The sequence below is a fragment of the Gasterosteus aculeatus genome, chromosome 8 (assembly GCF_964276395.1).
Source record: "Gasterosteus aculeatus chromosome 8, fGasAcu3.hap1.1, whole genome shotgun sequence".
In the NCBI taxonomy this organism is placed as follows: domain Eukaryota; kingdom Metazoa; phylum Chordata; class Actinopteri; order Perciformes; family Gasterosteidae; genus Gasterosteus; species Gasterosteus aculeatus.
Genome location: NC_135695.1, coordinates 19884234 through 19908220, shown reverse-complemented (window position 1 = coordinate 19908220; position 23987 = coordinate 19884234). Strand labels below are relative to the sequence as shown.

At 50.9% G+C, this 23987-nt stretch overlaps 1 long non-coding RNA gene across 1 annotated transcript; it reads right to left on the bottom strand.

Annotated features, from left to right (window-relative positions):
• Positions 1 to 21610: 21610 nt before the first annotated feature.
• On the bottom strand, positions 21611 to 23776 carry LOC144411487 (uncharacterized). The gene is made up of 2 exons (XR_013468667.1): positions 23599 to 23776; positions 21611 to 22163 (listed from the first exon to the last, which is right to left on the bottom strand). It is a non-coding gene; the product is annotated as an uncharacterized LOC144411487 (long non-coding RNA).
• Positions 23777 to 23987: the final 211 nt, after the last annotated feature.

Genomic DNA, 23987 nt, shown 5'->3' with positions numbered 1-23987 from the left:
TACCATGGAAACAGAGACGACTCTTAATTACCTCGGCTAACAGCCGCAGCAGGAGGATTTGAAGGGAAGTGGAAAATCTCAAATGCTGCTTGTTTGTTCATGTGCATCTGTTATTCATAGCGAACATCAACGTCAATTTGAGCCCGTCGCCCATCAGTGAGGCAACAGCGAATCTCATGTTACATGGAGTTCTTTCTAAACGCCTTGTCGCCAGGTGGGTGTTTTGCATTTGTGCCACAATGTACCGCCGTGTTGTATTTTCTGCACAATGGTCACCTGCAGTAATGTAACTTAGACAAAGACCAAAGAACGGAGCTTAGTATGGTACCCTGACCCTTTTTTGTGCGTTTTCCAAGAAAGTACAAGCTCCCGTCTGTCCCCCGTGTGTTTATACTTGCTCATTCTGTGGATGACATACAAGGTAATTTTGTGCAAATTACCCCGTATATTTTTTGGGTAGCTTTTTGCTGCGAACGCTGGATAAGAACATTCTGCAGGAACAGACTACACGAGGTGCAATAAGGACTGAAATATACGCCTGAATTTTGCCGGGGCGAATAGCCCTTAAATCCTCACCAAATGTCACAGTTCACCTCCACGTAGAGCCGCTTCAGAAGGCATAAATCCTCCCTTATCTGAACCACCGCTCGCCAGAACGGTAAAAGGTCATTGTGCTTTGCTGATGGATCATGTGCCAAGTATCATATCGAATGTGAATGAACACCGCAACTAGTACGACACACAGGTCATTTCCCCGCACATCTATCAAAGTATTAAGTTGGCCTGTGTAAACACTCGAGTTTTGCAAAAACACAACGCTGGGGAAGATTGCATATGCAGCATGACATGGCCCCGAACGTTTGCACAGAAGGAACAATGATAGTGGCATTAGTTCTTTGAAATATAATTAGATTGCTTTGGTTTTCAAATAAACACAATAGGAAGCTAATAACGTCTCCATCTTTTCATCTAAACTAAAATCTGCATTTATGTCCCAGTCAAGTCTGCTCCATTACACTCTAAAGCTCAACTTAAAAAGCTTGGACACAAAGGCCGCGGTGAAAAAGAGCACACACACCCTTACCCATTAGGGACCTGAGTTCAAACAAGTCGGCACCACAGGGCAGGGCCCATATTTCATCAGGCGGGAGGGGTCAAAGTTGAAGCCCCAAGGACGTGGCGTTTCCTCTTCCTCCCAGGGTTCCATGGGGCGAGGCGGACATTGTCTAACCCACAGCGAGCCTCCCACTGGCCTCCCACTGGCCGGGAGGAGGTTGGCGTGCTTTTAGTGCTCGGCTAGTCAAGGTGATTTAAACCACCCAAAGCCCCGGCGTTACGGACCGGGCCTGGCTCCCCCATTTCTCCACTTCCTGTCTTTCATCCCCCCCACGCCCCCCCGCCTCTCCCCTCCCAGTAAAAAGATCACAGTCCTCGTGTTTCAGTGTTTTCAGGAGGCTGTTACTGTGTCCTTGAGGGCTGATTTACACAGTAACCTCATGTGCTGGTGATGACTTTCAGGGGTCTGTTGTTTGATTGCGCTGTGGTACGGCAGCCCTGAGGAGCCAAACGCAACATTTAAGAAAACACGTGAGCAAGAGAGAAAGTGAGAAAAAAAACATGTCTGTAACTAACACAATTTGTGTGTATCAATGAATGAATTGCCTTCGTTACATGTTTTATGCTTGTTTTCTTAGTTTCGTTATGCATTTCCTGTTTTGAGTTAAATGCTTTTATTCTGAAGGCGGCGCTCGGGGTTAAAACGGAAATAGAAAGGTGCGCGCGAAGATGTCGAGAGAAAAAGGTACGGAGAATATGACGGTTTAGGGAGAAAATAAATGCTTACGTTTGTTAATGCTTTAATAAATATAGGAATTAACAACTTTAATAACCGTGTATATGGTTTTAAACAGCATTAGTAATGGCTAGCTAAAAGCTACTTCAGTGCTGCTAGCGGCAAGGAGATGCTAACACGTGATGGTTGTTTTTGTGCTTTATACACACGTTGTTTGTGGGATTTAAAATGCACTGTACAAGCATCAGTCAAGTGGGTCTGTCGGGAGGGATATGCAGCAATGTCAGAAAATACAGAGAACACTGAAACCAGGAAGAGGGAGCTACTCACCATCTACCATCGCATTCACTCTGAGTGGATTTGGTGTTTATGACTGCGTTTATTCAAGGATCCTGCCTAAAACACACACCTGTAAAAGATTACACAGGAAACAATGTAAACACTGTGAGTGAGAAGGGGTTTCCGAAAAGTTTGTGTGTGTATAGAATAGGTTTTTTGATGCAATGTGATTTCCTCTGTTTGGCACCTGAAGGCCACCATACGGCTGAAGCCACAGTGCAACAATATATATATATATATTTTGCAATGTATGCATTGTTTGGGGGAAAGCTGTGCTGCTGGCAGGCAGTAAGGCAGGAGATGAAATGTCTTATTAGGAGAAGCAGGCGGGCCTGAGCTGAGCCAGGCCCTCTATTAACCTGTCCTTCCAGGGGAGAGGCTCGTAAACAAGGCCGGCATGGCAGGGAGGGGCCGGGGGAGCCGGGGGGAGATAAGCACAGGCCTTCATAAGGGTTGGAGGGTCGGGGGGTGGGGGGGGTGCCTCAGGGACAGCGCTCGTCCTCTTCAAAAGGAAGAGGAGAGACCATTGATCTGTGTGATCCCTCTGATGTTGAGGACACAAACACAAAAAAGGGACTAACGCACAGAGACGCTGCAGATGACAGGCTGTCGTATTCCTTTAAGCCTCCGCCGTCGGGGGATGTATTGTTTGTATGAGGGAAGATGAATCCGTCCTATTAGCCCGTTGGCTAGGTCTTTTTGGGGGCCAATGGAACCTGTGATTGATTTCCTGCGAGTGGAAGTGGCAGCGCGGCAGTCCGGCCCGTCTATCGCTGAGTGCAACGCTTCCATCTCGGGCTTCTGCCCCACACACACACACACACACACATGCAAAAAATCCACCGTAGCCTGGAGGAAGTGGGTTAACACGGGGCACAGATAACAAAGGGGGGGGGGAGTTGGTCGACACGGTTAGAGGTGACTGACAGCGGCAAAAAACAATCGCGCACCAAGCAGACGGGTGAATAATAACGAGGCTTTTGTTTCCTTTGTGGGACTTTTTGCAGACAAATGCGGCAGAGCGCAGAAATGTTTGGGTGGAGAAGACGTCGGGGGCATTGAGGGAGATGAAGAGCAAAGGAAGGATCTCTTCGTCTTGTCTTCCCCCTCTTTTGTTTTTCTTTCCCTGTCATAGCCTCTCCTCTGCCTCGTCCTCCTTCCTGCTGTCTCCTCGTCCTCGTCCTCGTCCTCTCGCCCCCGCAGCCTCCTGAGCACAGCTGTCTACATGGCTGGACTGTTTTCACCGACAGGCTGTGAGAGCCATGAAACAGGAGGGCACCGGGGACCCGGGCCACCTCGACAACATGCGCCCCCACAATCTGCTGTTCACAGTGTACCCCCCCCCTCCCTCCCCCCACACACACTAACAATCTCCTTCACTATTCCAAATATGTCCTCCCTCAGGCTCTCTCCCTCTCTGTTCCTTCCTGCAGGATTTATTCCTTCTCTCCCACCACGTCTCGCCTCGGTTTTCTCCGATTTTCTGTTTGTTGCTGTCATTTTCTCTCCCTAATACTCCCCCCCACCCCCCTCCTTCCCCCTGCCCTCCAGTGGCCCCTCTCATACTGTCACATCTGCATGTGTTTTTGCCGCTTGGCTGTCATGTCCCAATGTTTTTTGCCTCAGCCACACGCCATCCCTCACAAACAGCGAGATGAAAGGAGGGAAAAAGTGAGAGGAGGGAGGGAGGGAGGCGAGCGAGCCGAGAGAACCGGGCGTCCGGGCTGGTTCGGAGGAGGTTAAGGAGGCATGTGGGACCAGGGAGGCGGCGCAAGGAAACCAACAGCAAACAATGTGTTATTTAGACTTTGCCGTCGCTGGTTTTCACGTGGCACTCTTGTCCCCCACGTTCAACTGCAGACTGGGGGTCTTAACCGGGGAGGTTTTGGCCAGAGGGGGGAGGTAGTGATGGGGACCGGCTCACCTGGAAAGCCCCGCGGGGAGGGCGCTGCTTAGCAGTAAATACCCCCCCCCCCCTCCTCCCCCGCTGCGTGGAGCATCTCCTCCCTCTATGCACCTCGAACCCTCGAGGACAGTTTCGCATCACTGTGCACCCCCCCCTTAAGTTCTCGCTTTCACTGCCCCTCTCACTTTTTTTTCTTCACACCTCCCTCCTCTGTCACGACACACTCATGCAAACATCGTCAAACCCCCCCAACCCCCCCCCCCCACATACACAGATAGTCGCACACATGAGCTCAACCGAAACCCTCTCTTAACACATCACATCAAAGAGGATGAAAATGTGATCTTTGTAATTCCATGTCCTCCCCCCCCCCCCCCCTCCCCCACTCCCCCGCCCGTCCTTTTTTCTCTTTCTCTGCAAGAAGAGACAAACAACAATGAACAAAGTGGGATCAGTCGCATCCTCCCCATGGGAGAGAACTTCTGACGCCGTGTTGCGTTCGGGATGGAGAGGAGAAGAGGGGGAAGATATGAGGGGAAAAAAAAAACCACGTGCGAGCGGAATCAAAGCGAGAGCCGCCACTCAGAACGGCGCCGTCGCATCCCATTTGTTGGGTATTTGTGAAACACACGTTCGGAATCTTTAAAGAAAACATCTTGGCAAAAACAGTGAATCGGCGTTGGCTGCAACGTGATCCTATTAGAAGACATGAAATGTTGCTCCGAAGGCTTCGCTCTCCCTCGGCCCCTCGGCGCGCCCTTCAAAACGTGTCTGGATTGCGGCGCCTGTGACGGGCCGTCGATGCGCGGCGGGCGCGAAAGCCGGATTCGAGGTCAAAGACGTGGATTTCTCACACATTCCGTGAGCAGCCTCGCTTCTCACCCCATACAAATAACACATCTGATTAGCTCGCCGCTCGGTACGCCCACGAAGGCGCTGCATGCTTCCAGCAAAGGCTTTGACTGCTACATGCTACATGCCTCCTCTGACTCACGGGGGGGGGGCTCCTCCTCCCCTCTCTCAGCTCCTCGTGGACCCGTTGCCGCTTGACTCTCGCCGCCGTGGGATTGACCCACTTCTTGCACCGGTGGGCCCAAGCGAGGCCCCCCCCCCCCCCCCCCCCGGCCCCCGGGGGAGCCGGTGCACAAACACGTTACGCATGACTGCGTACATACGATGACATAAGCTGACGAATAAAACATATAATTGTGGATACCTTATAATGATGTAAATGAAGATCAGCATCTGCAGCTGCTCTGGAAGACTTAACCTGATGCACATGTATGAACACATACAATCATGCACATGTAAACACATACAATGATCCACATGTATGAACACATAATCATGCACATGTAAACACATACAATGATCCACATGTATGAACATACAATCATGCACATAGAAACACATGTACTGTACTGTGATGTACATATAAACTCACATACAATCATGCACATGTAAACACATACAATGATCCACATGTAAACACATACAATGATGCACATAGAAACACATGTACTGGACTGTGATGTACATATAAACTCACATACAATGATGCACATGTCTGAACGCATACAATGATCCACATGTATGAACACATACAATGATGCACATGTATGAACACATACAATCATGCACATAGAAGCACATGTACTGTGATGTACATATAAACTCACGTACAATGATGCACATGTATAAACACATACAATGATACACATAGAAACACATGTACTGTACTGTGATGTACATATAAACTCACATACAATGATCCACATGTAAACACATACAATGATGCACATAGAAACACATGTACTGTACTGTGATGTACATATAAACTCACATACAATGATCCACATGTAAACACATACAATGATGCACATAGAAACACATGTACTGGACTGTGACGTACATATAAACTCACATACAATGATGCACATGTATGAACGCATACAATGATGCACAAGTAAACAGATGAATGATTTGTTCATTAGGCAAACACTTTCATTCTTTTGTATTTGAATAAGCTCATATACAAAACACAGCTAAGAAATGCTTCTAATTCAACTAAAAGAACACTAAATGTAAAACAAGAACACTGCACAACAATAGTATCCTTAAAAATAAGTGCCTTTCAATTAAGCCAATTACAGCCGGGCGGTGGGTAATGCTCGGAGACAGCAGCCTCAAAACGCCTCCGCTTAGAGGGAGGGGGCCCTCAGACGGGGCTTTGAGGCAGCTTTACCCATGAGCCCACAGGGGCACAGGGAGAGGCGGAGCTAAAGGCAGACAGAAGCGCGTGTGCACCGTCCACGCGAGGCGCGATAACACTGGTCGAGGACTCACCGCGCCGCTTTCTGTCAGTGTTAACATGTACGCTGGAAGCATTCGAGCACGAAAAAGGAGGAAATGTGCTGCTTTTATGGCACATGTTCGTGCTGCGTACCGACTGAGAGGTCAAAAACTGGTTACAACAACCTTCCATGAACTCAAAGCACACTGAGAAAGGGCCAAAGTTATGAATCGAAAACGAGAGGTGGTGGTAGCGACTTGTTGAGCCAAGTCGCTACCACCACCTCTCGTTTTTCATTTAAAAAATGAACGTCATGCTGTGTTGAAGAATACTTTAAACTAGCATTTGAGACCGTAAAGTCATGTTTACAATGTTTGCTGAGGGAATAAATCGACTGAGAAGCGCGGCCCTTTTCTCGTAGATTTCTTTACAATCAGACTGCGTTTTGGAACCAGATGAGTCGCCCCCTGATGGCCATTAGGGGGCATGCAGGTTTAAGGCGCTTAAACCTGCACAGGTTTCCTGTTTGCCTGGTTAAAAGTATGGCGACTTCTTCCGGCTCCACCCTTTTCTAACCAACTTTTGTGTTTGAATCTCTCCACTCGTCCATTAAGCTCAACGAGACCAAACGTCTGGCTGCAGGAGATTAGGACAGGACCCAGGGTCAAACTATGCCCTGTCCACCATCTATCACATGATCTCCTACTCCCATGCAAAGACCAAAGGAATGTGGGCTCACGCACACACACACACACACACACACGTGCACTCTGGCCTGCAGGCATGCACTAGGAGCTCCAAGGTTACCTCCAGCTATGATACGTGTGAGGAGACAGCTCTGGACAGCGTCTTTGATGTCAAAATGACGAGGGCGTTCTGAGAGCATAGGAGAGCACAAAGGCAGCGGTGCCGGGTCAGATCTACGCAGGAGGACATCTGAGCCGTATGGCCTCCTCTGGTTTAACTTATTCATGCCTGCACCAGGCAGTTCACGGAGACACTGGACAGTGGTTCGTGAGAGGGATGGTGTTGTGAGGGACGATTGTTGGATCAAAGGGGATGCGCATGTGGAATGCACATGGTGGAGTTATTCCGTCTCAACGGTAAACGTCACACTAAATTTAAAAAGGATTACAAATTAATTTCATATTACGGAGCATTCTCCTAATATAAAGCCACATTAGTTTTTTCCCCACTCACCCTTAAGAAGACTGAAAGAGACAGTTCCCTATTGAACAATTAAACTAGTATAGCTGCCGACTATTTATATATTTAGGTCCCCTTGACTGTTTTCTTTGGAACGAATGCTACAGACACATTTTTAAGTTTTAATGGTGCAACCCAGTTTAATAAAGTCCCCAGGTTGTTCTGGCTTCGTTTGTAGACGGTGAAAGCCCTCAGATGAGGTATGAACGGGTTAATAGGGGTTAAGCACTGAAATAGTTTGTCTGATCAGATGTGCCTTTTTTGAAAGCCACACTTCAGTTCTCGGGGACACGAGCTGCCGTCGGCGACGTGTCATTTTTCCCGTCGGTTCAACACTCACAGCTAAAAAATAAGTCGATCTCGAGCATCGAGTCATCTCAAATAAATCTGCAGAAATCGGCCTCACGCCGTTAGCGTGTGGAAGTGAAACCTCGCTGCTGTTCTTCAGACTCGTGAGTGAAGGATACTACTTCAGGGCCCAGCGGCGGCTTCACGTCAGACACGGAGCGCCGCCAACTCCGTCCTCCGCCGGCCGCTGACCGGCGAGAAGGCAAAGACATATATTCTTACTTCTCGCTGTATTTTCAAGCAACGTCTTGGATTCAGTACTTTTGTGATGGAGTATTTGAGGCTGTGGTATTTCTACGTTTACCTGCGGGACGTTTCGGAGCACTTGGCATCGCTGAAGCAATAATGACTCTTACTAATTGTGTTTCCTGTGGCCAATGTGAGTGAGGTGACATTTCAGCTCTGTGTTTGTCGGTCAAAGGATGCGCTAATTAATATGGTAATTTAGCCCCGACGCCCCCAGTGGTGGCCACGCCCCCTCGTTAGCAGCCACGAGGATGAGGGTGGGGGGGGAGACGGAGAGGTTTCACTCTGGCTTCTCCGGAAGCCACGAGTGATTATTTCTGGAAAATGAGGGAACTTTGTCAGAACGTGTCCCTCCCCCGGCGCTTTCTCACACACACACACACACACACTTTGAACTTTCACGTTGAGCAGGCGTGGGCTCACACATGCATTGGCATACGTAAACATACACAGCTGTGCAAATCTGCGAAACGCACGCTAGTACACAGACGTGCATGCGCTCGCACACACACCTACTCACACACAGGCCTGCACACACACACGCCTACTCACACACATGCCTACTCACACACAGGCCTGCACACACACACGCCTACTCACACACAGGCCTGCACACACACAGGCCTGCACACACACACACGCCTACTCACACACAGGCCTACTCACACACAGGCCTGCACACACACACGCCTACTCACACACACGCCTACTCACACACAGGCCTGCACACACACACACGCCTACTCACACACAGGCCTACTCACACACAGGCCTGCACACACACACGCCTACTCACACACACGCCTGCACACACACACACACGCGGGCGACTTGAACTTCTGAGGCACGTCCTTTGATTGATCCCATCAAGTGAAGGGCATCCCTGCCTGTGAGGAGTCGTTCTGCACCGAGGGCCTGACAGCATCTTAAAGACGCCACGGGAGCTTCGCACTGCAACATCTGGGACGTAGATGCGGTGGACCTGCTGCAGGATATGATGCGGCAGTTTTGGAAGGACGGGCCTTTTACTCGAGTAACTGTAAAAATACTCCATTACGAGTAACGTCCCTTCATTCAAAATCCCGCATGACAAAAGAAGAGCAAGTATTAAAAACATCCCTTGTGAATCTATTATTATCATTTCCTCCTGAACAGATGATATGTTTTGTTTGTGGGTGTGCGTAAAGTCTACTGCTTGACCCACCAGCCTCATTCTTTCTGTTATGGCTCATGTTCAAAGACCTCTGACCTCACACTATAAAAACTTCTTTCTTAGTGATGAAAGTGTGCAAATGCTGCTTTGGTTCTTGCCTATCTGAAGAATTATTAATTGATTTACCCTCCCAGGTAAGACCACTCAATGCATTTGTGCACGCATGTAAGTATGCACACATGCATAGTGTGTAGCCTGTAGTCCTTTGTGGTCAGAAGAATGTCCCACACACGCATGTGCCGTAATAATTACTATTTGGACAACAGCTTTTTCTTGTTACTCACCATCGGACAGATAGTTTTGGGGCAGCGGGTCTGTACATATTTGCTGAGGTTTTTGGAGCATCAACTCAGGCTGAACTTCTTGACGTTCCGTTTGCACGGAGATCTGAACTCTGCCAACAAACCCCTCGATCTGAGGAGGCGGCGCCGCGTTAGAAATTTGAGGAAGCACATAAACGTTTGCAGCGTGGACGTTTCCAGCAAAGTTAATTGTTATGCGGTTTGTCAGTTTAGAAATATTATCCAAGCGTCACGTGGGGGGGGGTGTTTGGTTTGGAAACTTGCCAAACAAACGCAGTCCAACATCAATGTTTCACGTTCAGATTGATTTTCCACGCTGACATTTTGCCGACGTGTTTGTGTTTCTGATTCATTCCATGTTCCTTTCGCTCTTTTTGCAGCAAATGCAGGTTTTTACGGACCAAAACTATACTGCTTTGATATTTCTCGAAACAATCAATTTGTAAATATATTTTATGATAATTGTTAAATGCAAATAATGACCAAATTCGGCCTAAAATACTTGTATTATTCAGCTGACAGAAAGGTATCCTTTGTTGACGTGGAGACCCCCGTTTCTAAAAGTAACACTTTTCCTCAGATAATGAACTTTTCCATTTGTGATTTTGAATCACAGGTTGAAGTCGGACACAAAAACCTCAAAAAGGAGAAGACGATCTGGGCCTCGTCGGCCATTTTAACGAGCAAATTCCTTCTGCTGCCGCCCACCACATTGTCCCCCCCTCGTCCCCCCCTCGTCCCCCCATCCCAACACACACGTGCAGCAAACATCAGCCCGGCTCATTAATTAAAATCACAAACAAAGCCAGAGGTGGGGGGGGGGGGCCTCCTTTTCCTTTTCCTTTTCCTTTCGGTTGGGGGTAAATAATCTGCCTTTACTTTTATCCTGATGGAATTTTAATTGTGCTCCTCCGGTCTCGCCTCGCGGGCCATTTGTCAACGTCCTCCCCAACCCGGCGAAAAGATGCGGCGCCCCGTCGCCGAGAGGGGAAGAAGAAGAAGAAGAGAAGGAAAATAATCATAAGCACGAGGAGTGGGGGTGAGGGGGGGCACACACACGGATTAATGGCGACTCTCCGCCAATTACAGCGTTTTCATGTGACGTCGCTGGTCATCTATTGTCTCCGGATATCGATCTTTCTTTTTCGATGGAGCAAAAACCACGGAGAACAATAAGAGCGCTTCCTGGGGCCCGGGGACATTTTGAGCGTTTTGCGACGTTATTGGCGAATCCATTCATCCCAGTGCAACATTTTCATTACATGGCGAGACTGATAAATGCAAACACATACGTGTGTGTGTGTGTGTGTGTGTGTGTGTGTGTGTGTGTGCAAGGGGAGGATCAGAGTGGGGGAAGTGGGGTCCAACCCTTTATTTTTCACTCTTGGCACATCGTCCTCCTGTGTGTGTGTGTGTGTGTGTGTGTGTGTGTGTGTGCACGTGCACTCCGCTGTTTTATCTGTGCTTAATTATGTTGCGCTGCGGAGTCACAAGGCAATTATCTGCCCTTTTCAAAGCATGCACTCTCAGAAAGAGTACAAGGTCTATTTTTGGAGTAGCTAAAGTGCACAGATGAGACGGCGAACACAAACACGCCGCGAGTGAACTTTCTCATTCATGGCTGTGATTTCAGAAGCGCGACAGGTGCAAAAGTACACGAGCTCAGTCAACGATTGCACCGGAAATGACACGCCCCTTCGCCCCTTCGCCCTCTTCTCACCAGCGCGACGCCACCCGACGCACGAAAGAAGGCGCCGGCGTGGCGATGGAGAGGTCGATTGGGCCGTGCGCACGGGCGACGGGGCGAGGGGAACAGGCGGGTGACACTGTGCGTGCGTCCCGGCGCTACGAAGGGTCAGCCGGGGGTCACAGGCGATCCGGTTACGTTCACCCTTTTCTCGCCTCATTGATCCCTCCCGCTTTCCTCGGGGCGCTCTGCTGGTCCCGTATCGACGTCTCGCCGCTCAGACGGAGGCCGGGAGGCGCGAAGCTTCTGAGCGCTTTTTTTTTTTTTATTGAGCCGCCGCGCGAGGGCCTCTAACGAGCGGGACCGCTCTCTCCTCCGCCCGTCTCTGACCTCGGTTCTCCACCCGCCATGTCATCAAGTTCTTGTCTCTGTCTCCCAGGGGTTTTTTCTTCCTCTTTCTTCATCAATACCCACCTTTGTCTTCTTCTTACATTTTTTCTTTTCTAGTTCGTCCCACTCCTACTTTATTTTTCCATCTCCCCTCAGTGCCTCCACCCCCCCCTTCCCCACCTGCTCAGGGACCCTGCCCGGGCAGGGTGGAGAACAGACGGCCCCTGTGTTCTCTGATAATCATCACATAGCTTGCATGCCTGCTCCTCTTCTCTCTCTCTCTGCGCCCCGCCTGCCACTTTACCTCAGCCAAGCCTATAAACCCCCCCCACCCACACACACACACCCACACACACACGCACACACACGCATGCACACACCTCCCCCACCCAACCCCTCGCTGCATCTGCCCTGCCATACATCAGCCTTCTGACAGGCTCGCTCAGGACCCACAATGCCTCCGTCTCATTCTTTTCACCTTTCGTCATCGGTTTCATCAATTGCAGCTGTCAAAGCGGCGAAAACAGGCGTCTGCTGTGAGTGTTCTTTGCAGGAATTGACGTGTTTCACATTTCGTGGGGGGGGGGGGGGGGGGTACCGCAGCCCGGCTATTAAGTCCAAAAAGTAAAGAACACGTATGAACCAAACATAACGGATTTTTAGGAGTGAGCTTCAGATGTTGCTACCTGTGGACAGGTGGCGTGCTAAGCGAGGCTAACCAGCCGCATCGTTGAAGACACGAGAGCCTCTCTGCACACCTTAGTTTCCCCCCCCCCCAACTGCGCTGGTGTCCCAGCGCAGGTGTTCCCCTTTTGCCGCGGGTGGGGGGGGGGGAAGAAAAGCGAAGAAGCGCAGCGGAGGCAGAGCTCCCCTCTGCACGAGCTACTGAGCCAATGGTTCCTTCGTCCACCACCCACACTGCTCATCGGGGCCCGGCTCCAAATCGTCTCCCCGCCCCCAGCGCTATTCACACACTGCTCAATGCTCCACGGGGGGCGAGGATATCGGCCCCCCCCGTGTCATTATTTGATCAAGTGGTTCTCAGTCATGCGGCGGTGTGTGTAGTTGGCACTTCAGGGAATGAACACCCCTGTGGGCCCCTTTAAGCACCTATTGTGTCCGTGTAAAGAAACCCCCTGTGGAACCGGGGGGGGGGGGGCAGTGCAGGAGAAATTGTTCATTTATTAATTCATGTTATCAGGTTGCATGGGTTTCGTCTTTTGCAAAAAAAAAAAAAGAAGAAAAAAACCCGCAGCGGCAATGGGCAGATTGGTTATCAACACCAGCTGTCCAGACCAGACAGACTAGACTCTCTAAAGCCCCCCTGCCCCCATACCCCCCCCCCCCCCCCCCATCTTTGTTCTTATCTGTTTATCGTTCCGATCCATTTGCACCCACCCCGCCCTCTTCGTCCTGTGTGCTCTCTGGCATTAAAGGTCTGGATCAGGCAGATGGACAGAGCCCCCGATCAATGGGGGAGATCAATACTGTGCGGAGGGGGTGGGGGGTGGGCGGGGGGGTATCTGACGGCTCTGATCCGGTCCAGTCTGGGCTAGCTTCCTCTGCTCGCGGATCGGCTTAGTTTAGCTCAGGTCGGCTTTTTGAGTCCCGTCTGGTCTCGTTCCCGTCTGACGGTCTGTGAACAAATCAGGTCAAAAGAACTGACCTTTGGGACTTTTCACACGTTGTTTATGGAACATAACAAATATTGTTTTCTTGTCGTCCTTGATGATGTCTTTCCCTGCTTTTTGGATAATGTATTCTGCACGCGTGTCTGTTCCAAAACACGGGAACGAAAGGACCACAAGGAGCCGATGGAGGCAGCAACACGTCACCTTTTCTCTCCGTTCACAAGTCATTAAGTGAAAAGACGGCCCTGCTAAATGTCAAAAAGCTTCGGGGGGGGGGGGGGGGACCACAGCGAGAACCTGCCTTCCTCGTGACGCTGTGTGACAACACGCGGGTCAAGTGGAAAGTCTGAAAATAACCTTTTTTCCCTCACAAAGATGAGCGCGTGAATCAGGATACAGCTGCCACTTGACATCAGCGCTAATATTACACCCCCCCCCCCAAACGGGCCTCGGCAGAAGAACACGCAGACAGAAAAAACAAGCTGGATGTTGGGTCACGTCCCTCCACACCTGCCCCCCCCCCCTCCCTCAGACTCTAGATTCTAGGTCATCTTCTGATGGGAGACAGTGACAGACCCGAGCAGAGCTCCACGGTTCCTGCCTGCCTTCCGGCTGCAGCGGCTGGTGTGCGTTTGATGTAGTCCAGGCTCAGCCCCCCACCCACCCCCATCACCCCCACCCCCACGACACCAAACCCCGACAGAAATGTGGAGGTCCGGAAGGAAGGAAGAGCACTTCCAGAGAAAACAAGAGCCAGTCGTCACTCAGTCGGAGCTTTATACACTGTGGCAAAGTCGAGAGCAGAGTAGAGACAGAAATGGATTTACAAACGTAGAAACAAATCCTCCTTTTCGTCTGAAGTCTTTTTAGCAGCGATCTGATCCAAACAGAAGCCTCTTAATACCTATGAGATGGATCGACATCAAAACTATTCCATTACTGATTTAGTACTCGTGAAGTTATTTCACCTTAAATAAGTTTATCTCCAGAACATTTACACTATATTAGTGTAAATTTACACCACATTGCTGTAAATTTACACCACATTGCTGTAAATGCATGTTTTTAGGTGAAATGTCTGAACTATTGAATGCGCGTTGGTGTTGTTCTTGGAGCATTTATATGCCCCCCCTCCCCTCGCCCCCCCGTGCAGAGGGTTTGGCAGAAGGTCGCGATGTGACTCATGTTTCCTGCCAGGGGAGTCGCAGAGTGTTTTCATGCTTCCTCGCTGGGACCGGAAGTGGGGGGGTAAACAGAAGGGAATCCCACCCGCCGACGAGGGAACTCCACGACGCCGTCCTACACTCGCCGCGCTGGGACACACACACACACACACACACACACACACACACACACACAGGCCCAGCAGGTCCTCGGTTTGAGACACTGGAGGAGGATTCGAACCACATTTTGTTCTTTTGTCGTTACCTTGTTGCTCAGTGACTTCTGTGAACAGCTTTGTTTTGAAGCGGGGCAAACGTGCGTCTCGTCGCCGCGCCTCGTTGTCTCTCGGACACGCGGAACGTTGCCGGGCCGGGTCGCCAAGCGACGACGTGCAACGTGGCCTTTTCTAAATTTCCAGCGGAAACCAGCCCGGTTGGTGAAATGTCACAGCCATTGCTCACCTTGGCGTAGCGCTTTCTCCCCTGTTAGCATGTGACCTTATTTCTCTTATCTGCGGCGGCCATGCGGGACCTCCGCTCCTCTGTTTGTGTGGCAGTCATCTGTGCCTCTGCAAGAATCTTTATAACGCTGACGTCTGCGTGTGTGTGTGTGTGTGTGTGTGTGTGTGGTTGCTGCTGCTTTGTTTTGACAACAGTGTAATGCCGCGATCCGCCTAATGGGAAAGTGATCCGGAGCCTCCTGAATATTTGATGTTAATGTAATAGGAAAGTCATAAAAGCTTTTCAGATCTCAATTCATTCCAGTCAAAGTCATCGATTTAAGCTGCACATTTATGAACGGACCGCTCCCGTTGGCGAACGTTATGCCCGTAAATCGCACATCAAAACCGCAATGAGGATTTTTTTTCATTCCGCAATTTATATTCCGAGGGGCTTAACTATCTCATTTGAATTATTAACCCGTGGGTTTGATGGAGAGACCAGGGAGCAGCTATTGATCGGTGAGATTTAGAGCCCGTTGGCTAAGCTAAACAGCAGCTAGTGGTTACGGGAGACATTGGGGGGGATGTGTGTGGGGGGGGGGGGGGGTCTGGTTAAGACTAATTCCAGCAAACCTTTCACGCTGAAAAGCTCCCAGTTTCCCAAAGAGGCAGAGCGGTCATAACGCACCTCGCCGCTGTTGAGTGGAAGCATCGGACGCCGCGCAGACTCGCCGCCAAAGGCCCGAGGCCGCCGACCCGCCGACCCTCCGACCCTCGCGCCTCTGTGGCGACGGTGATGATCCGAGGAGTCGTGCATTTGGGTCAATGAGGGTCTGCCAGGGCCCCACAGAGGGAGGGGGGGGGGGATCAATACATAATATCTTACAAATTAAATTCGACCTGGATCGACCCAGAGGGCGTGTGTGACCCGCTGAGAGCCGCGGACGGGTGCTCGGCGAGGGAGGGGCGTCCTCTCGCCGGGCGGGGGGGGGTTGGGAGGGGCTGACGGGTAGGGGTGAATATTGAGCGGGAGGAGTGATGGAGTGAAGGGGAAGAGACGGAGGTAGTGTCGGTTTATCGCACTGGTCGGGGGGGGGGGGGGCACTCACTTATCCCTGTCATTATCGGCTGGAGGCTTCACCCCCGATCTGTCTCCAAAACTGTTTGGAGTCTCATCCGGTGTTCAGGCACAACGGTTTAAATGTATATGTAATGGACCAAGGATGCCATTTGTTTGTGATGTTGTCGGGGTTTGTCAAACTTTGTCAAACAAAGCATCTCTGATTGCGGCAATTATTAAAAAAACACATTTTCGGGAGCAGAGTTTTTGGTGTTCCTATTTTTTTATGTTGAAAAGTAGTTTGCCACTAATGGCTGATTAAGGATTCGCCAATTTTTTATATTTTTGAAAGCCGCACTCTCCATCTCTCTCTTCTACGAGTTTCTGCTATTAACTAATCTGACGTGATAAAACTCCTCTAATAAGAGGTAATTTTCTGCTTTCTCCCATTATGTGTTATTTACACATACTGGTTAAAGGACCCTCTTGGGCAGCAGCAACACTTCTGTGCACTTTGCACAGAGACGCTATCGCAACCGATTTTCACAGGTGCAACCAAAAGAAATACGTCTGTGCGTTCCTTTTTTTACCGCAAAACAAAAACATTTCGCTTTCGTTCTTCGGTGCATCGCCGAGGTTTTTCTAAAGAAAGCAAAGGGGAAGTCGGCTCCGTCGAACGGGGTTTCAGCTCCTCGCTGCAGCGTCACACGCCGCCCCGCCGCTGGCGAGCGAAGGCCCGGGGGGCTCTCTTAGTCAATTGTAACCCAGAAGGCCCTTTTGGTATCGGCCCGGCTCCGGTGACACGGGGGGGGGGGGGGGGGGGGGGGGGGTTGGGTGTCGTTTACACGGGGAGGCTCCGCACACGGAGGCCGAGGGCACATTTATTTGAATCCGTCTAATTGACATGTTGGGATCGATGAAGGAACAGAGAGCCTCTCTACAGACGGCCTCAGGGCGACCCTCCCCCTGCCCCCTGCCCCCGTCCCCCACAAGCGTAGCACTGGAGTAAAAGACACCCTCACCCCCTGCCCCTCCCTCACCCCCCTCTCCTAAACACACAGACACATGTAGACCGGCAAACGGGGCGGACACACATACAGATACACGCAGACACACAAAATCCCTATTGATCATCGCCCCCCTCCTGTTGTACCAGCGGCCCCTCACTGTTTGGGGGGAGGGCGGGAGGGACGGCCGCCCAGCAGGGGGGGTCCCGGATGATCCACTGATCCCACCGTGGACAATTGGATCACAGTCAGCGGTATCTAGCGGAGGGCCGGCGATGCGTCACTCACACAAACCACTAAATGACTCCATATCTTTTCTTCTTCATGCATAGTTACGGGTTAGTTCAGGCGACTCAAACCTAAAGGTGACGGTTAGCAGAAGATCGCGGTTCGATACGTGTCCTGTGTGAGCAGGTAGGCGCTTGTTTAAGAGAAGATGGCAGCGCTAAACACACAGATACAATTTACTGCTGAACTGAGGAAGAGCAAAGTAAAGAAATGAGACAAATTTCCTGGATGGGGGGAAAAATTAAATGTAATCTACATGGAATTACTCCCGAGCATATTTAGTCACAGGAAATGAGCAATGCGTGATCATGTTTTGCAGGAAATATGGCAAATTAGACTGCTGAGGATCAACAACATTGTATTATTTAGATTTGTCGTTGTGCGTCGCTGTTCAGTGTGCTCCTTTGCTCTCAGTGTTGATATCCAGGCCCAGATTCATGGTTGTTGCTGTTCATTTATAGTCTGTCTCCTGAGAGATAACATCTCATACAATGAATCACAGTTCTGTTCTATCTATGAATAGTTTATAGCATTAAATATAGCAGCCAATATATATGAATACCCCTGTGGAAAACCCGATTAGCGCTGTTAGCGCTGTTAGCTGCGAGCCTCTAGCTCAGTCGTTTCCATATTAAGATCCGTGTCTCGATTTTGCATTGAGCACCTTTACAGACCTAAAGAACCTCTAATCCTCTAGTTAGAGTGTAAGGCAACCTGTTAAAATCCAGGAGCATCAGCGAGGACGACGACACACACGCACAGCCGTGCGCTCGCTTCATCTGCCACTGACCCGACAAATCGGAACGAAACGATTTCAACAAAAGCAAAAATTCTTCTGCGCGCGGCAACTGCTGACGGCCCAGAACGCCGCTCAGTGACACCGACGCAGATGTTTCAACGTGTGGCTCTTCTGAGAGACTCGGCTTCATAAATCATAACCGCTGACAGACATGGAACAATCTCACGCTTCCATCCCCGCGTGTGCGTGTGCGTGTGCGTGTGTGTGTGTGTGTGTGGGGGGGGGGGGGGGGGGAACAATTACTGGAAGAACATTTCTGAGGAGCTTAAACCCCACGAGGCACAAGCACCTTTTTGGAGAATTGTCGCAAGATGGGGGGCTGTCTGGATGGTTATAGGGCCGGCGATCGGAATCCCATCGAGGGCGGGGGGGTGGGGGGGTGGGGGGGGGGGGAGTAGTGGATTTGCCCAGCCTTCCCCATCTGCATGCAAACACGCCTCCTCTTAAGCCCCCCCATCCCCTTGCACGTGCCTCATTCCCTAAAAGCTACCCCCCCCCCCCCTCCCCCGAACACCCTCCCCGTAGACGCACACTTGTATTATTCCCCCTTTTCCTTCCCCAGTTTCTAAGAGGTTTGTTGTCTATGGATTTAAGCCTCGAGGGCCAAAAAGAAACCTGACCCCCTTTTCTTAAAACCACCATTCTGGGTTTTTCAGCAGCAGCGTGAAGCAACAACGTCTAATTGCAAAGGATGAGGCTAATGAGGAGGGGGGGGGGGGGCGCTGAGGAGACGGGGCTGGAGAAATCTGTATGCATGCAGGGTTTTTAATTAGGCGGCGAGGGGGGGGGTGAAAGGCGAGGGGCGGGAGGCCACGGGGGGGGAGTCCAGGGGGGGGAGTCCTTTCCTCGGCCCAGGACACTTTGCTCTTTGCCTGACAACAAATCAGCAGCTGAGGGAGTCGCTGATGCCCCCCCCCCCCCCCCCACCCCCCGTTTTGTACACGGAAATGACAACAAGGACTGTTTGCACTAAATGGGTCAGCGGAGTGACTAATAGAAGCAGAACATATTGAGTCGAGGGAAGCAGAGCAACTTTCTAATCAAGTCTTCGCTGCAGAGATAAAGGAACAAGTTTGACTGCTTCAGCGCTCCAGGCAGCGAGAGCTACGACATGAGCCATGACCTAAAAAAAAATTGACAGCATGAGATGCGGGCTTCTGGCTTCTGGCTTCGCATCTCTTGCTCCATCCCTAATGCGTGCGTGCGTGCGTGCACGCCGGCAAGCCCTTGTTTGTTTCCCCCCCCCCCCCCGTTTTGCGCCATCTTCCAGCTGGTGGTGATAATTGCTTTTGTTCCGTTCGCATTTTGCCCTCCGAAGCCGAAGCGTAATTTTCGCGGAATGATCTGATTGCTTCCCGTATTCGGTTTGGCGTCCCAAAAAAAAAGCCAGAACCGCGGGGCCGCAGCTTCGCTCCACCGGCGAGGACGTTTGCACGTTCATCAGTCACACTTTTCCACAATACGCTATTGTTGTAGTCGCTGCTTTGACGGTGGTCGAACATGTGGGGATTTTCCAGTGCAATGATTTCCTTGAAAGGACAAATTGACTTATCTCCCTCCATTTTTCTTTTTTTTCTGCAAGCACTCGAAACTCCCCTGTATCTTTTGTTTGCTCTGCGTGTGCTCCCCAGCTGCTGCTGCTGCCGCCGCTGCCTTTTTAGCCCCGGCGTGCTAGAAATGACGTCACGCCAGTGCGTCTCTTTCTCCCGTAGCTGCTTCAGGTTTCAGTTTGTTACCATGGCAGCAGCTGCCACTTCCTGCCGGAGCGGCTCTTCCTGTGTTCATTCATTCTCCCTCCAGAGGAGTCACGCGGCGTGTTTACATTACCATATATGGGGTTTCGTGAACAATGGGCGCAGGGCTTCCCCCAACGTCAAACAGACACCATCAGCGGCGTTCACACACCGACACTCCCGCCAGGCACTCGTAACTCCACCCGTTGGCCCACAATTACCTCCGCTTACTGTTGAATGGGATGTAAATGTGGTGCGATGCTGCGTGACGCGGGATTTTTGCACAAAAAGGATGAAGCGGGTTTGGTTGGAGTCTGTTAGTTGATCTTAACGTGAATCTTTTTTTACACGCCGCCCTGAGAACGCCTGGTTCCTCTGCGATCCACCAACACCCAATCGGCTCCGTCCCTCTCGCAGCTCACTTTGACTCCCTTTTGCAGGAGGTTTGAATTTCACCTTTGCTCAGTGGAAACTATGTTGAACCCACGCGTTCAACGGGTGTTTCCTCGCCGTGCGCTAAAACAAGAAGGGGCGGGGGGGGAGGGAGGGAGGGAGGGGGTGAGAGGCCCGGCACTGACGAGAGAAACACGTTTTCTATTTTGTGTTGAGGAGCCATAAGTCTCTGTCCCTATGTGCCACATACTTTGGGGTGATAAGTAGGATCCCTGCCCTGCCCGGGGTCTTGGGGGAGCTGGGAGGGAGGAGGCGGGGGGGTGAGGGGGGGTCGCTCCAGGCTGGAGAAAGGCCAACTCATTTACATTCAGCGCATTCGTGCGCTCCGCCTGTATCCATGACCTCAGCTGTTTCAGCACACCGTTAAGCCTCTCCATAAGTCACAGCGCCACATTCACTTAGGTGGGGGCGGGTGAGGGTGGAGGGATGGATGGTCGGGTCGCTGAATAAGTGGGGCCCTGGGGGGGGGGGGGGGGGGGGTGGGGTGGAGGGGAGAAAGAGACGTGCACTTATCTGCGGCCCTGGCGCCCTTCGTTCTGTGGCTGCGTACCTGTTACAGGGCGACCAAACCGCTGCACTCTGAGTCTTTAGCGAGCGAAAGGAGTCCCGCCGTTTGTGCGACGAGCTCGGTCGCCGGCGAAGTTTGCAACATGGCAGCTCTGCACGTCGAGGGGAGGGAGGGCGGCGTCTTCCTATGTGCGACGGATGAGAGAGATGCAGAAAGTGCGGGAGACAAAGAGAACTCGGGTGAGGTAAAAGGAAGCTCAGCCAATTTCACCCCCCCACACAGCTGCTAAAGGTCACTGGAGCAACAGTGGAAAGGTACCTGATCTTCTTCTCAGAGGAGAGAGAGAGAGAGAGAGACCAAGAAAAATATCATTTGACATATGACAGTTGCCAGAAACCACCCAAGTGCTAAATCTGTGAGTGTCAGCAACACTCAAAGTGCAAAGAGGCGTCGTCATCACAGTACGGTCCAGTAGAGTAATAAAAATCAATGCATTTCTTTTATTAGATGCTTAAACTGGCAATACCATAACAGCTGGGCCAGTTCCATTGGATAGTAGCTGTTACCAAGTAGCCCCTTGCTATAAACCCTTACAGGTTTAACAATAGTTGCAAACACGCACAATGTACAGTGGGTTTCACGGTCACTGCACGATGTGCTTGTGCCTGTGAGACGAATACAAATCCGTCTGAAAAGCGTCTTTAAATAAATGTCCGTACATGTGAGGAGAGAACGCTGTCTTGTTGCTAAGCAGCTTGATCCATTTATACATTACAGTTCTAATAGTGTGCGTTCCTTCTCTCTCGTTTCATTGTTGAACTCGTCTGGGTGGGTTCACACATCCTGTTCACCCGTTTTCATGGATTTATCTTACTGTGACCTCGAGACCACTTCCACCCTCGGGGCCTCGGGGTCGAGCTCCGAGGTCCCCACGCCGATGGTGGACGGACCGGCGAGCAGTGTGTGTGTGTTTTTCGCTGATGGTTCTGGTTCCACAGAGGACTCAGTGTGTTTGTGTGTGAAGCCTGAATAAGATATCAAAGGTCCTCTTCAGCCTCACAGCTGCCTAAATATCCAGCAGGTAGCGTCTCAAACAGAGATCCGTTCTTCCCTTTCAGCTGTGCGGGGAATGAACAGAAAGTGGACCAAAGACAACAAGGTCCCTGCGGGGCGGCGCAGGCCGAGGTTCTGCCCCGACCTTCTCCGCTGCAGGACCCTCTGGGGCAGACGGGGCTTTCCGTCAGAGCAAAGACGATAGCCGCTGTCCTCATGTCAAAGGGATCGATTGCGTGAGCGGCTACGGCGACAAACGACGTTTCTCCCCGGATGACAACACGGTGCAGAAGATGTTAAAGTCTGAAATTTAGGAAAACACGAGTTCCATAAGAAGATTGAGGAGAAAGATGCTTTTAAGATGGTTAGCTTCATCCTTAGACTCCTCCGCCTTTGTATGAAATACACAAATTATCCCAAAACCAATCAAAATACGTTTTGTGATGATCCCAGAGATGGAACCCAGATACTTTGAGAGTTTAATAATATCCTGTATAGCCGTTTTCCAGTAGTTACCATTCTGTGTGCTACGCTGCGCTAACCGCTAGTAGCTTCACGTTTATGTCGCCACTCGACTCGTGTGTGATTTGTATACAAAGGGTGCTCAAATATTTTGCCAAACTATCTCCCTTTGACGTGTGTCTGATTGTGAATAGATTGGTTAGGAATCCCACATCCATCCCTGCAGCGTGCGGCGGGATGTTTGCATCTTTATATTCTTCTCTGCTTCTTTCAGCAAATTCCTTCTCGTGAACCAACGTATGAAAAGGGCAAACACACACAAACACACACACACACACACACACACAGAATACTGAGAACTTTCCAAACTGCACAAGGCTACATGATACTTACTTTCGTGCTACGCGGCATCCTGGAATATTTTCCGTTACGCTTGTGCGCGCGTGTGTGTGTGTGTGCATGTGTGTGTGCGTGTGTGTGTGTGTTAGAGAGAGAGTGAGTATTTTTAAGTGAAGGAAGGATACAGCTGAGTGTGACTTATCTTAGATCACACAACGACGTGTGAAACCCCAACTCTGCGGAACTCCTCTCAATCCCAGAGCCGCAGGGTTTCAGTTTGCGGTGGCAGCTGAGCCTCCCTCTCCCCCCCCCTCTCTCTATCCTCCCCGCCTCACCCCCTTCTCACTCTCAGTACTTTTCTGTCTCTACAGGCAGTCACATCCACAGACGGCGAGCTTGCAGAACGCGGCAGAAGGCCGCGCGGAGGCTGAGGCTGCAGTCAGAAATAGGCAGCGACTTCTCAGAAGAGGCTCCCGGTAGTCGCAGTATGACTGGAGAGCCGAGGCAACTCACCGGCTGCGCCTCTTGCTCACGTCGCATCCAGTGACGCGCGAGGCCGTTCCCGCAAGCGGAATCAGTTTGAGAGAAGTCGGTTAGGTGCACCTGCGATAGTGCCTCTGAATGCTTGTGGTTGGTTTTGTTTGAGTCGCGGCCAACTGACAAATGTCAAGTCGAGCCACTTTTTGTTGTTGGGCGATTACAAAAATCACCGTGAGCACGGTTCTCTTTGCATGACACAAATATCTGAAGTCCTGCTTCCTTCTAGGTCCCAATCTGCGTTTGCCTCTTTTCATTATTAACGTTTGACCTTCGCATATCTGTGTTGAGATTCCGCTCCCAGAGGTGCGTGTGGGGAGCCGAATGCCCCAAAAAAAAGCTTTCAGTGATTGTGGTCGACTGCGAAGCGAAGCGACTGCCGGGTTTGGCTTTGACTCACCACGACGGGGAAACTGACGAAATCTTCGCTCCACATTTGGTGGGGTCCTCTCTCTACCTGCGTGGCTTCAGAGAAATGCAACGGTTGGCTATTCATGAGCTAATCAATGGGCTCTTGTCCTCTAAGATCGGGCTAACCTAATCAAACTTTACCCGCCCTGAGTTCACCACAGGCCACTGACGCGCGGGAGGAGGCGTGTTTGCATCTGTGCAGAAGGCCGCTGTGTGGGAGGCTTTCATTACCAGAACCACGGCTGCACAAAGAGGGGGGGGGGGGGGGGGGGGGGCACGAGAAAAGGCCAAAAGAGGCGTTTCCAGTCACGCGAGTCTAAAAAAAAAAAAAAAAGATCAACCCGAGCAGTTCTCGCTTTCATTTCGCAAAATACACGC